The sequence below is a fragment of the Hemicordylus capensis genome, chromosome 3, assembly GCF_027244095.1.
Source record: "Hemicordylus capensis ecotype Gifberg chromosome 3, rHemCap1.1.pri, whole genome shotgun sequence".
Classification (NCBI taxonomy): domain Eukaryota; kingdom Metazoa; phylum Chordata; class Lepidosauria; order Squamata; family Cordylidae; genus Hemicordylus; species Hemicordylus capensis.
In genome coordinates this window covers 298,661,309-298,673,446 of record NC_069659.1, presented here as the reverse complement: position 1 = coordinate 298,673,446, position 12,138 = coordinate 298,661,309, and the positions used below count along the sequence as shown (strand labels likewise).

The window sequence follows — 12,138 nt, the reverse complement described above, 5'->3', positions numbered from 1 at the left end:
CCTAACCATGGCCAGGTATGTCCATTTCTTGAGACAAGTGACCTTAAAACAATAGTGTATACTAGCTAACCCTGCACAGAGCATCTGTGTGCTCTTTGGGGCTGGTTACCTCTCCCCCATTGTCCCAGTCTCTGTCCGGCCCGTGCTGGGCCCAGGCTGCTTTGCCGAGTGTCGCCTCCGTGGCCAGGCCCACCACCATCTTGCCTCTGTGGCCGGGCCCGCCGCCACTGCATCTGCCTCGTCTCTACGGCTGGGCCCATCTTGGCGACCAATTCTCCTGGGTGTGCCTCAGCCAATCAGGCGCCTCCGCCGCCCAGCCAATCAGCTGGGCACCGGGATGCACATTCCAAGGCTCACCCAGGAGAATTAAATATGTAGATGTCAGTAATCTCCAGGCTTGACAACTGCAACACGCTCCGTGTTGGGCTGCCTTTGTAGGTAGTCCGGAAACTACAATTGGTGCAGAATGCAATATCTAGGTTAGTTTCCAGGGCAACCCAAAGAGACCGTATTTCATCCAGTTCAGATGAAATATGGAACCGTGGGTCCAGGAGACCCACGGTTCCACAACCCTACCCCTCGCTCTCCCGTCTGTGTTCAGACCGACTGCAGTCTTGCTGACCTTGCAATGACCAGCAAAACTGCAGAGAGATGGGGGAGCTGGCTTGTGGGCTTCCTTCTTTCCTGAAGGACAACCTGTGCAGCCAACAGTAGCCGGAGTGAGGCAGGAGCTTCCTCCCTCAACTCTGCTTTGCTGTGAAGGTAAACTGCACTCCCTGGATTAGACGTACCTCAGTCACTGCCGAAATGCAGTTTAAGGTGCTGTAATTTAATGCAAACCTAAGATGACAAATGGAGTTAGGGGAGGAAAAACAGTGGGTCCAGTGTGTGTGTGTGTGTGTGTGTGTGTGTGTGTGTAACTCCAATTCTTGGTTCAAACGTTCAGGTTTGGAAACCGGAGGCAAAAGGACTTCCAGTTTCCCATTACGTGGGAATGTGGCCCATATTACTCCTATTGTAAAATAACTTCACTGACCGTTGATATGTTTCCGGGTGAAATCCAAAGTGCTGGATATCCCCTATAAAGCCCTTAATGACTTTGGCCCATGGTATCTAAGAAAGCGCCTCCTTCATTATGAGCCCTGCTGCCTACTGAGATCTTGTTGTGGTTGCCACTGACTTGTTTGGTGGTCACTCAGAACCAGGCCTTCTCTAAGGCCACCCCAGGATTTTGGAACATGCTCCCTGTCACAATAAGAGCTTCCCATCTCTAGCTACCTTCAAGAGGGCTCGCAAGACAGATGTGTTCCTTCAGGCTTTTAGTTTTAAAAAATGTTGTATATTGTTTTCAATGTCTTAACTGCTATGGTTGTTTCTATTTGTTTTTACTGTTGGTTGTTTCTAGATTTTTTTGTTTTAACATTGTGGTTATTTTAATGTTTTAATTTGTACAAATTACAAATTGTAATTTGTAAATCGCCCAGAGACACAAGTTTTGGGTGGTATATAAATAAAAGTGAATTTTATGTAAACTGCTTAGAGAGGTTTTATTAGGTGGTTTAGAAATCTAATAACTAACATGCCTCTCTACTTCAGAAGATAACTTGTAAAGAGAAGGAAGAACCATGTACATCACCCAGAGCTCATTGGAGAAAGCAGACAGTGAAGCCTTGAGCAAGTTTACACTGGACTGGTTCTCATGATCCCCATGATGCCAGCAAACCAGGAAATGGCAGATTCCTGAGGGGTTTGTGCTCCTGATTTCCAGTTGTAAGAACCATCAACCCAACATTTAACAGGGATCTGCAACCTAGCTTACTGATCTCCATAAAATATCAGGATGACATGATGCCAACCCACCATTGCCCAAAATTTCCAGGTTCTTATGACTGGAAATCGGGAGCATGCAAGCCTTGAGAATCTCCTGTTTCCCAGTTGCAGGGATTGTGGCAACCTCCCTGGTGTCGGGCAGGCTTGCTAAAATGTGACACTTTAAAAAAGATCTATGAGTACTCCTATGCCAGAGTTGTATGGTCTGGTGATCACAGTCTCCAGAGACTATGAGCAGGGAATGGTATTGCTTGCTTGCCAGATGTCAAGTCCCAACACATATTCAGTAGATGCTTGTGACACTTGCACAACTGCATTCCACACAGCGATCACAGTAGCAGCCAATGTGTCTGCTCTCTGAGAGAAGGATGGTGTCTTTCATGGAGGGAAAAACATAGTCTTCTCTGACATAAGTGCTACCTGAGAGGCTTACAGACAACAGCTTTATGGTGTAGAAAACTCCTTTTTCAGCAAATCCTTGGGGACCTTACCTTAGATGTATGCTTCAAGGCAGAGGAAGTCCTTGCAGCATACAAGCCCAAACACACTTGGAACCAATTTTATTATTGATTTCCCTACTTGCATCTTGAAAACACTTGCCGAGGAATGGCTGCAGGCATTGATCTTTGTATCCTGTGGACAGTCAGCCATGACACTGAAATGTGCCTTTTGAAAAACGTGTTTAGCTTTCGATGAAGTTCATGCATGTGAATCTTGCACCTTGCATCTAATTACAAAGTTGTCTTTCTGTGGCCACTTTCCAACCTCTTGCTCATAAAATGTGAGCTGGGAAATTGATGTTAGATGTGGCTCTTGCTGCTTGCTTTTTTTCCCTCCCACACTTCTGTGGAAATGATAAAGGTTCAAGAAAATTGCTGAGCATACTTAATACCTGGGAGCAAGGGGATAGATATCAAGCCAATGAGGAAGCTGAACAGTAAAGAGGACTCCACACTTCAGTATCTCCTGCTCCTATTCATGTGAAACAGCCGATGACATATTATTAACTCTGCCTGGTTAGGGTTTCACAGCTTGAGGCAGGCCCTGTGCTTCTCTTATGTTCCAGCCCATGCAATGTTTTTCCTGGTTTGATAGAAGGTTGACAGGCTGTGAGAAAAGGGTGTAACACATAAAAGCTATGAGATACTTTATTATCCACATCTCAGGCTCTTCTAGGTGACAGTAAAATGTAGGATCTGCAAAGCTTTCACACAAACTCCAAATGGCTGTTTTACAGTCCACATGCTTGCGTTGCCTTCCACACTTTTTCCTAGTGTTATCTTGCTCTCTGGCCACATGCTGAATAGGGGACTTGCATGATTTTCACAGTGCCACCTGCCCACCGGCTTTTGAAGTCCAAGAAGAACCCACCCACTACATTTGTGGCAGCTGGGGAAAGGGATGGGTTCTTCTTGGAATACAAGAGCTGGCAAGCAGGAGGAACTGTAAAAATAGCACAAGGGCCCTGCTTGGTGTTTGGCCAGAGAGGAAGATCACACTAGGACGGAGTGCAGAAGCCAACATGAGCATGTGGCATGTGAGTAAAATGGTGTTTGGAGCTTGTGTGGAAGCTTTGCCGATACTTCTTTTATTGTCATCTGAAAGAGCCCCTTGTCTTGAAAGCAGAAAACAGAAACAGAACAACATTATTATGTGGACATATTGAAGACTCAGTGGCTGCAGATTTGAGCAGAGAATTCTTAGAGTTCTCTCTCTCACACACATGCTATCCTAATCATCTCTAGGTCACACGGACAGATGTAACATATGATTTTGAAGGTACTTCTACCTACTGTGCTCACAGGAATTCCTCCTGACTGTTTATGAATGCCTAATTCACCATTACACGCTCACTTGGACAAATGTATGCCAGATGGCTGAGACAGCTCATATCAACAAGAATGTATAGAATGAACTGATCTTTTGGGGGGTCAGCAACAGGTTTGTGCATGATTTCTGCCTAGATGTAACTCCAACAGCTTGTGCAGTTTGTACCTCTGCTCATTCCAACCCAACTCCATTAATGTGGAAGATAGTACCTAATTAATGGGTACAGTACTAACCTTGTCCTTCTGCCATTATAGGATATACCTTTTGTTTCAAAATACGAAATATACACATTTCTATCACCCATACCCAAGAATAGAGACCTCATTTTGTTTGCTTTTTGTATCTGCATTATTCTGTTACACAGCCTTCCTGCTATGTTAAAAAAAATGCCACAGAGTAGACTAGTAGAATCCTCCCATTTTGAGGGTCAAAGGGACTGTTAATGGAACTACTTCAGGGTGACTGGCCTAACACCTGAAACACATTCGGTCTTGTGTAGGGGAATTAGTGAACTAGAGTGGAGCAGTCCCATGTCAGAATAAATTTGTGCAAAGTTCTGGTCCCGGGGAAGTAAACTGACAGAGTATGTTGAGGTTCCTGAATATAATAAGTTTATTGAAGGATTTAGGGGTACAGTGGGAAAAGGTTAAGGCAATATTATTACTAAAATAGGTTTCAGAGATTAACCAGGTAACTTGTAAAGGCAATTTGAGCTTGGTGTCTGAACTAGATGAACTCCAAGCTGGATAGAGAAAAGAAGGTTCAGAGAAACAGGTTTTTGGATTTAGGAAATAACAGGGATAGGGAGAGCCCAGAGGGGCAGAGTGGTTATTATACAACCTAATTCCTTCCATTTAGTAGCGATTGGATCCTTGTGGCTCAGGTGCAACCAAAGGACCTCTTTCCTCAGGAATGAACCAGGAAGCAGCAGTGGAGAACCGAATGAAGTTTGTGGGTTAGGCAGCAGGGGTAAATCCAAAAGATGTCCTTGTGTAGCCAGCTTCTCGTAGCAGTGAGATGTGCTGGGCAGATCTGGCTAGCGAGGAAGGCTGATCTGGAGTCTGAGAGTGGGAATGGCATGAAGAACAAGACATGGCCTGGTGTTATGGCTGGTGTCAGGTCAGTTTATTTATTTATTTATTTTTGCATTTATATACCGCCTTTCATTAAAAAGATAACCCCAAGGCGGTTTACAAAAGTTAAAAACATACAATAAAAAGACAATAAAAACATCATGTTAAAAGTATAAAAACATATAAAAACAGGCATTAAAACAATACAACAAATACAACAAATAAAAACACAGAGAAGCCGCAGTAGAAAACGATCATGTAAAAGCCTGGGTAAAAAGCCAAGTCTTTAAAAGCTTTCTGTTGCCCAAACAGCGGGTGACTCAAAGGTATAGAGACCAAATGAAGCACACTGGTTGCACCTGAGGCAAAATGCTGATTCCTCCTCTTTCCTTAGGAGAGGAATTCCTGTGGATCTCAAAAGAATCTATTGTTTTTGTTGGGTATGCTAGCTTAAGCACAATGGCGTGAAAAGGTCAAGAACAACCTGTATGTAAATGGACTGAATGGACATGCAAGGACTTATCTGTGATGTGGGAAGGACCCAGTAAACCAATCCTGTATTTTTAATAAGTGCATGTCCTGAGTACCTATGGCCCATCAACCTCTTTTGTTAGGGAGGGGGAGCAGCGTTCACAGTGCCTTATCTGCTTTCCTGCTGAGATGAATTGTTTAGCTTGTTTGAGGCAGCCAAGGAGGGGAGGTAACAGGGTCAGTCTCTGAGCAGAGAGATCTTGGAGTTAACTTGGCAGCCAGCTCAGGTCTGCTTATACATTCCCAATAGAAGGAAAGGTGCAAGGCTAATTGTGGAGCCAGTGTGGTGTAGTGGTTAGAGTGCTGGACTAGGAATGGGGAGACCCGAGTTCAAATCCCCATTCAGCCATGATACTAGCTGGGTGACTCTGGGCCAGTCACTTCTCTCTCAGCCTAACCTACTTCATAGGATTGTTGTGAGGAGAAACTCAAGTATGTAGTACACAGCTCTGGGCTCCTTGGAGGAAGAGTGGGATATAAATGTAACAATAATAATAATAATAATAATAATCATCATCATCATCCCCTTTCTGGTGAACCTAGAGGTGATTGTCCCGCTGCCTGCTAAGTGACCTGTCCCCATGTACTGACAAACAGTGAGCCCACGATCCTGTGAGGCTCCTGAGCATGTTAAGAGTGGGAACTATAAATCTGTAGTCCCAGACATAAGCAGAGAGGCTTCTGGGAGCCTGCAGAATGGCAGTGCTAGCAACAGGACAAAGAATGGTTATAAAGCTGAAAATATGCATAGAGTGGCTAGCAGCAAGATCACATTACTCATGAGTGCATTACTCCATTGAAAGTAATGGAGGAAATGTCTGTCTGTGGCTATTAGTCTTGATAACTATTGGCTACCTCCAATAGGTTCAGAAGTAAGATACCTCTGAAAATCAGCTGCAGGAGAGCAACAGCAGGAGAGGAGATATGCCTTCATATCTTGCTTATTTTATTTTATTTATTTATTCGATATCTATACCGCCCTTTCAAAAATGGCTCAGGGCAGTTTACACAGAGAAATAATAAATAAGATGGCTTACAGACTTCCCAGAGGCTTCTGGTGGGACATTGTGCGAAACAGGATGGCAGGATGCTGGACTAAATAGGCATTGGACTTGATCCAGCAAGGCTCTTCTTATGTTCTTATAATGGGACAAGTTGGTCATGACTAACTTGTAAATTAGTTTCTCTCTTCCCACCCCCGAGTTTGATTTTTTAAATTTGCAAATATACCCCCCCCCAGAAATATCAAATATTACAGTGTCTAATCCCAATGTTTGTAATATGAATTCACATTTGGAGCATTTCCAGACAGCAGGCTTTACCACGGGTTTCCTGCGAGTTTGAATTTGCACCCCCATGCAAAAAAGTGGATTTTTTTACCCCGGACAGAAATCGGGCTATGCTCTAACGTGCAATAAAAAACCCAAATCATGTGTGAAGTGCTCCCTGGTTGCTTGCAGGGACTTCGGGGTAAATCTGGCTGATACGTAATTCTGGCTGAGCCATTTTGGAAGGGCAGTATAGAAATTGAATGAATAAATAAATATGTGAACGCAGACCCTCCGTTCCAGATGAGAAGTAAAAGCCCCATCTGGAAATGCTCCGGACAGTTTTTACATACCTCAACTGTTATGACTTGATACACTTAAAAACAAAAGTAGTGTTTTAGTATAGGTATTAGGATGTGCACGAACCTGTTCGGAGGCTCTTTTACAGGCCTCTGAACAGGTTTGAAAGACCGGCAGTTCAGCTGGTTTGAAAGTGGGGAGTGGATACCTTTAAGGGTGGGGAGGGTGCTCTTACCCCTCCCGCCTCGTTTCCCCCACCAGCACTGCACTTTCAAAGGGTTCGGTGGGGTTGCACGTACCTCCCTGCTGCCCCATTGACTCATCAGACTGAAAGTGACTGGAACTACCCAGCGCATCTTGGGCAACATGTGCGTGAGCAAGCATGAAGTGTGTACGCATGCTGGGTACTTCTGGTCACTTCCGGTCTGACGAGTCAGTGGGGCGGCTGGGAGGTATATGCTGCCCCACTGGACCCTTTGAAAGTGCAGCGCTGGTGGGGAAAATGCGGTGGGAGGGGTAAGAGCACCCTCCCCCTGGCCTTAAAGGTATCCATCCTCAAGCTGCCCCCTCCTGGTGCACATCCCTATTAGGTATACTATAACTAGATTTTACAAAATTGTAAATTATATCATGTACATTCCACAGAATGATATTTGATGGTGTTGGCTAGAAGAGAAGGCATATTTTGATGTGGAAAGCTGGCTGCCAAGCTTCCAGCAAGATAGAATCAAAGTCGTCATGGTCAGATTTGGAAACACAATTGGTTTAATTATATGACTCAACAGTTATCTTTATTGGTCATCAGGGGTTGCATTATTTGCATTCCTGGATGGTATGACATGGCAGTTCACATCCATGGATGAACACTTAGATCCGCTTTGTTGAAGTTGCAGTCTACAATACAGGGATGCATGCAGATATGCAACGTTGGGTATAGTGGGCATGGTATGAATGCATGCTTGCCCTTCTTAGTAAACTCACCTTTCTCTATGGTAGTACAACCTTCCATAGAAGTCAGTTTTTCAGACCGTTTCTTCTGAAAATAAATTGACTACAGATTAATAAAATGTTGACATTCCTTGCTTACCGAGGGAATGCTTGCAAGTTGTAGTTCAAACCTCTAGCTGTAGTTCTGCATTACCTGTCCACTTAGGGAATATACCTGGGAGTGATCCCTTGATTGACTGATTAAATGCCATCAGGTCGGTGTCGACTCTTAGTGACCACATAGATATATTCTCTCCAGGATGATCTGTCTTCAACTTGGCCTTTAAGGTCTCTCAGTGGTGCATTCATTGCTGCCATAAGCGAGTCCATCCATCTTGCTGCTGGTTGTCCTCTTCTTCTCTTTCCTTAAACTTTTCCCAGCATTATGGACTTCTCAAAGGAGCTGGGTCTTCGCGTAATGTGTCTAAAGTATGATAGTTTGAGCCTGGTCATTTGTGCCTCGAGTGAAAATTCTGGATTGATTTGTTCTGTCATAGGGGTGTGCATGGAATAGGTTGGCCCAGTTCGGTTCAAGTCTGAACTGGTCTTGAACCTAACCAGCCGAGTTCGGTTTTGCACCCCCTAGAACCCACCCACCCCAGTCTGGTTCAGGGGGGATTCGTGATTTTTTAAAACAAATAAATAAATATTTTTAAAAAACCTTTCTCCCCTCTGGGGGAGTTCTGGGTGGAGTGAATGGGTCCGCAGAGGTTCCCCCTCCCCCCACCAGCCTTAAAAATGAGTTCTTCTGGCCCGTTCTGGCCTCCGTATATTTGCTGCACTGCCATTTTGGAAGCCAGGGCCTTGCAGAGGTCATTTGCTCATGTGTGGCGGCCATTTTTTTAAAAAAATGTTTTAAAGAAAAAATGGCCTAATGAACTCCCTCGGAGGGGAGAAAGGTTTAAAAATATTCGCGAACTGGTCGGGGGGTTCGGTCCCAGTCCAGACGGAACCGGGGGGTGGGCGGGTTTGGTTCAACCTAGAACCATCAAACCCCCAAACCAAACCCCCAAACCTCCAAACCAGTTCGCACATCCCTGTTCTATGATCCATTTGTTTTCCTGTCTGTCCACGGTGTCCTCAAATGTCTTCTCCAGCACCAAAGTTCAAAAACATCAATAACTTTTCTATCTTGCTTCTTCAAAGTCCAGCTTTCACATCCATAGAGTGTCATGGGAAAAACCATGGTCCGAACTATTCTAATCTTTGTAGGTATAGGTGCGGCATCTAAATAGCCTTTCCGAGGCCTTCACTGCAACCCTACCAAGTGCTAGTCTGCGGCGTATTTCTTGACTCCTTTATTGGTGATGGTCAATCTTAAAAGGCAGAAGCTATCCAGTACTTCAATGTCTTCATTGTCAATTCTGAGGCTGGTTGCTGTACCCGTTGTCATTAGTTTAGTCTTCTTTACATTTAGTTGAAGTCCCATTTTTTTCACTGTGCTTCTTGACTTTCATTACTAGAGCTTGCAGATCATCCACATTCTCAGTTATCAGAGTGGTGTCATCAGCGTAGCGCATGTTATTGATGTTTCTTCCTCCAAATTTAAAACCATGCTCATCTTCTTCCAATTCAGCTGCTCTCAGTGTGTGCTCAGCATATAAGTTGAATAAATAAGGAGAAAGTAGACAGCCTTGTCTTACTCCTTTGCCGCTCTGGAACCAGTCTGTTTCACCGTGCATACCTTAACTCCATCATATCTTCTGAATTCCATTTCTCATTTATTCTCTTCCTCTAGTTCAGTGTTCCTCAACCTTTTTCATCCTGTGGCACACTTACATTTGAAGAAAAAGTTTGGGCACATTCCACACACATCCCAACACAGACACACCACACAACTATCTTCACAAGCATTGCTGCTGTGCACAAAAAGCCTTAAGTTAAAACCTTCCATGTCTGGAGCTGGCTTTCTCCCTTATACACCAGGAGGGATGTATTATGGCATGAATCAGCTCCCTTATGCACTAGGAGGGACATGCCATTCCCATTGCATTATTATTATTATTATTATTATTATTAGTAGTAGTAGTAGTAGTAGTAATTATTAATTATTTCATTTTATATCCCACTCTTCCTCCAAGGAGCCCGGGGGGGGGGGTAGTACACCTCCCAACAACCCTGTGAAGTAGGTTAGGCTGAGAGAGAAGTGACTGGCCCAGAGTCACCTAGCAAGTATCATGGCTGAATGGGGATTTGAACTCAGGTTTCCCTAGTTCTAGTCCAGACTCTGGGTTGAGTCTGCTCCAAAAGTGGGGAGTTGAAGCTCCCTGCTTTTGGAGATGACTCGGAGAGAGTCAGCATGGCACACCAGCCAGTGTCTGGCACATGGGTTGGGAAACAATGCTCTAGTTCACAGACACCATTTTCAAACACTTCTTGTCTGCATTTTTGCCAGGGTTAATTTTGTGGCAATTTTCTTTTAAAAATTAGACTGTGTTTCAAATGTACATAAGAACAGCCCTGCTGGATCAGGCCCAAGGCCCATCTAGTCCAGCACCCTGTTTCACACAGTGGCCCACCAGATGCCGCTGGTACATATAACCAGTTTATTTTCCAATCCCTCGTCCAATGATGCCCTCTTAGAAGAATGGTTTTAAGTAGCAGCTGGTGTGTATGAAGTAACGGAAGCAGGATGAGATCCTGGATTGTATTGCCTGTTGTTTATCCTAGAGAAAATGGCATGGGGGGTGGTTCACTGTTTGCCCAACACCAAGAACACTGCTCCCAGATCTCCTAATTCTTTAGAAAATTGTGAATAGCCACTTATGGCATCTACCCCTGTCCAGACCCCCTCTCCAGAAGACACAGAGACCATGCACATCTATGGAAAGGGCCAAAGAAATCAAGCTTTTACATTTCGATATGTGATTGCATGTATTATTATACATGGGTGTGTATCTGAGTCTAAGCTAGCAACCTCCTCGAGTGGATTCCTGCTGGTGGATTTTGTTTGAGGTTTGTGTGTGTGGATTTATTGGTATTTTGACTTATTGTCCAAACTATGTAATGCTGGAATGTTACTGTAATGTAATCCTCATACTAAGAAATAAAGCTAAACTAGATGATGTCAGAGGTGGCTTCATAGCTCTTATCTATTACAGCCTGGATCCCCTCCATCACTACTTTTTGCAAGAAAGTGGTTTATTTTGATAATTAAGCCAGTAATAAAATATTGACATATTCTTGCTTTCTAGGAAATGGCACAGCTGAGCAAAAGCATTTCCTCTGACAGGATTTTGCAAGCAACCAGCTGGAGTTATGGCTGGTACTCTATGCTGAATCTTGTACAAGAGTAGAGATGGCATTCTGCCTCTGATGCAACAACATACCAGAGCTGCTTGCTCCCTCTCCCCCTTCCTGTGGCGCTTTTCATCATCAACCTTGATTGATCCTTTTATCCACTTAGATAACACCTCCTGTGTTTTTCTTTGCTGAAATGGTTGGCATGCATGTCAATGCTGACTTCACAAAACAAGCATTGCATCTTGAAATCTGAGGCCCTGGACTTGCCACATAAATCTAGACTTCTGCTTCCACCTGCTGATCTACATGATGCCTCATCAACAGTTACATCCCGATGGCATGTGTGCTGCTTTCCCAGTCAGCATGCCAGATACTACTGCCAAAAATATCAAATTGATGTTGTATATCATGTTATGAAAAATTGAAAGACCTCTTTTCTCCTTCTTAGCCTGGTCATTGTTTAGAAACATATTGCACGATAAGCAAAATGGCCCATAGTAGAATGTGTCAAAGTGGAAGTTGGTGTTGAGATTCATTGTAATTGCTTTATCACATACCTAGAGAGAGTCATAGGAACATAGGAAGCTGCCGTATACTGAGTCAGACCATTGGTCCATCTAGCTCAGTATTCTCTGCACAGACTGGCAGTGGCTTCTCCGAGGTTGCCAGGGAGGGAACTGAAGCCAGGGAGGGAACTTGGAACCTTCTGCTCTTCCCAGAGCAACTCCATCCCCTGAGTATTTTACAGTTCTCACATGTGGTCTCCCATTCAAATGCAACCAGGGTGGACCCTGCTTCTTTAAGGGGACAAGTCATGCTTGCTACCACAAGACCAGCTCCCCTCTCCTGTTTGTTACAATCATAAGAACATAAGAACAGCCCTGCTGGATCAGGCTCAAGGCCCATCAAGTCCAGCATCCTGTTTCGCACAGTGGCCCACCAGATGCCGGTGGAAGCCACAGGCAGGAGTTGAGGGCATGCCCTCTCTCCTGCCATTACTCCCCTGCAACTGGTACTCAGAGGCACCCTGCCCTTGAGGCTGGAGGTGGCCCACAGCCCTCTGACTAGCAGCCATT

At 44.5% G+C, this 12,138-nt stretch overlaps 1 protein-coding gene across 2 annotated transcripts in view; it reads left to right on the top strand.

Annotated features, from left to right (window-relative positions):
- Positions 1–12,138, top strand: part of BOK (BCL2 family apoptosis regulator BOK) — a 45,959-nt gene that overhangs the window by 9,693 nt on the left and 24,128 nt on the right. The window lies entirely within an intron of this gene.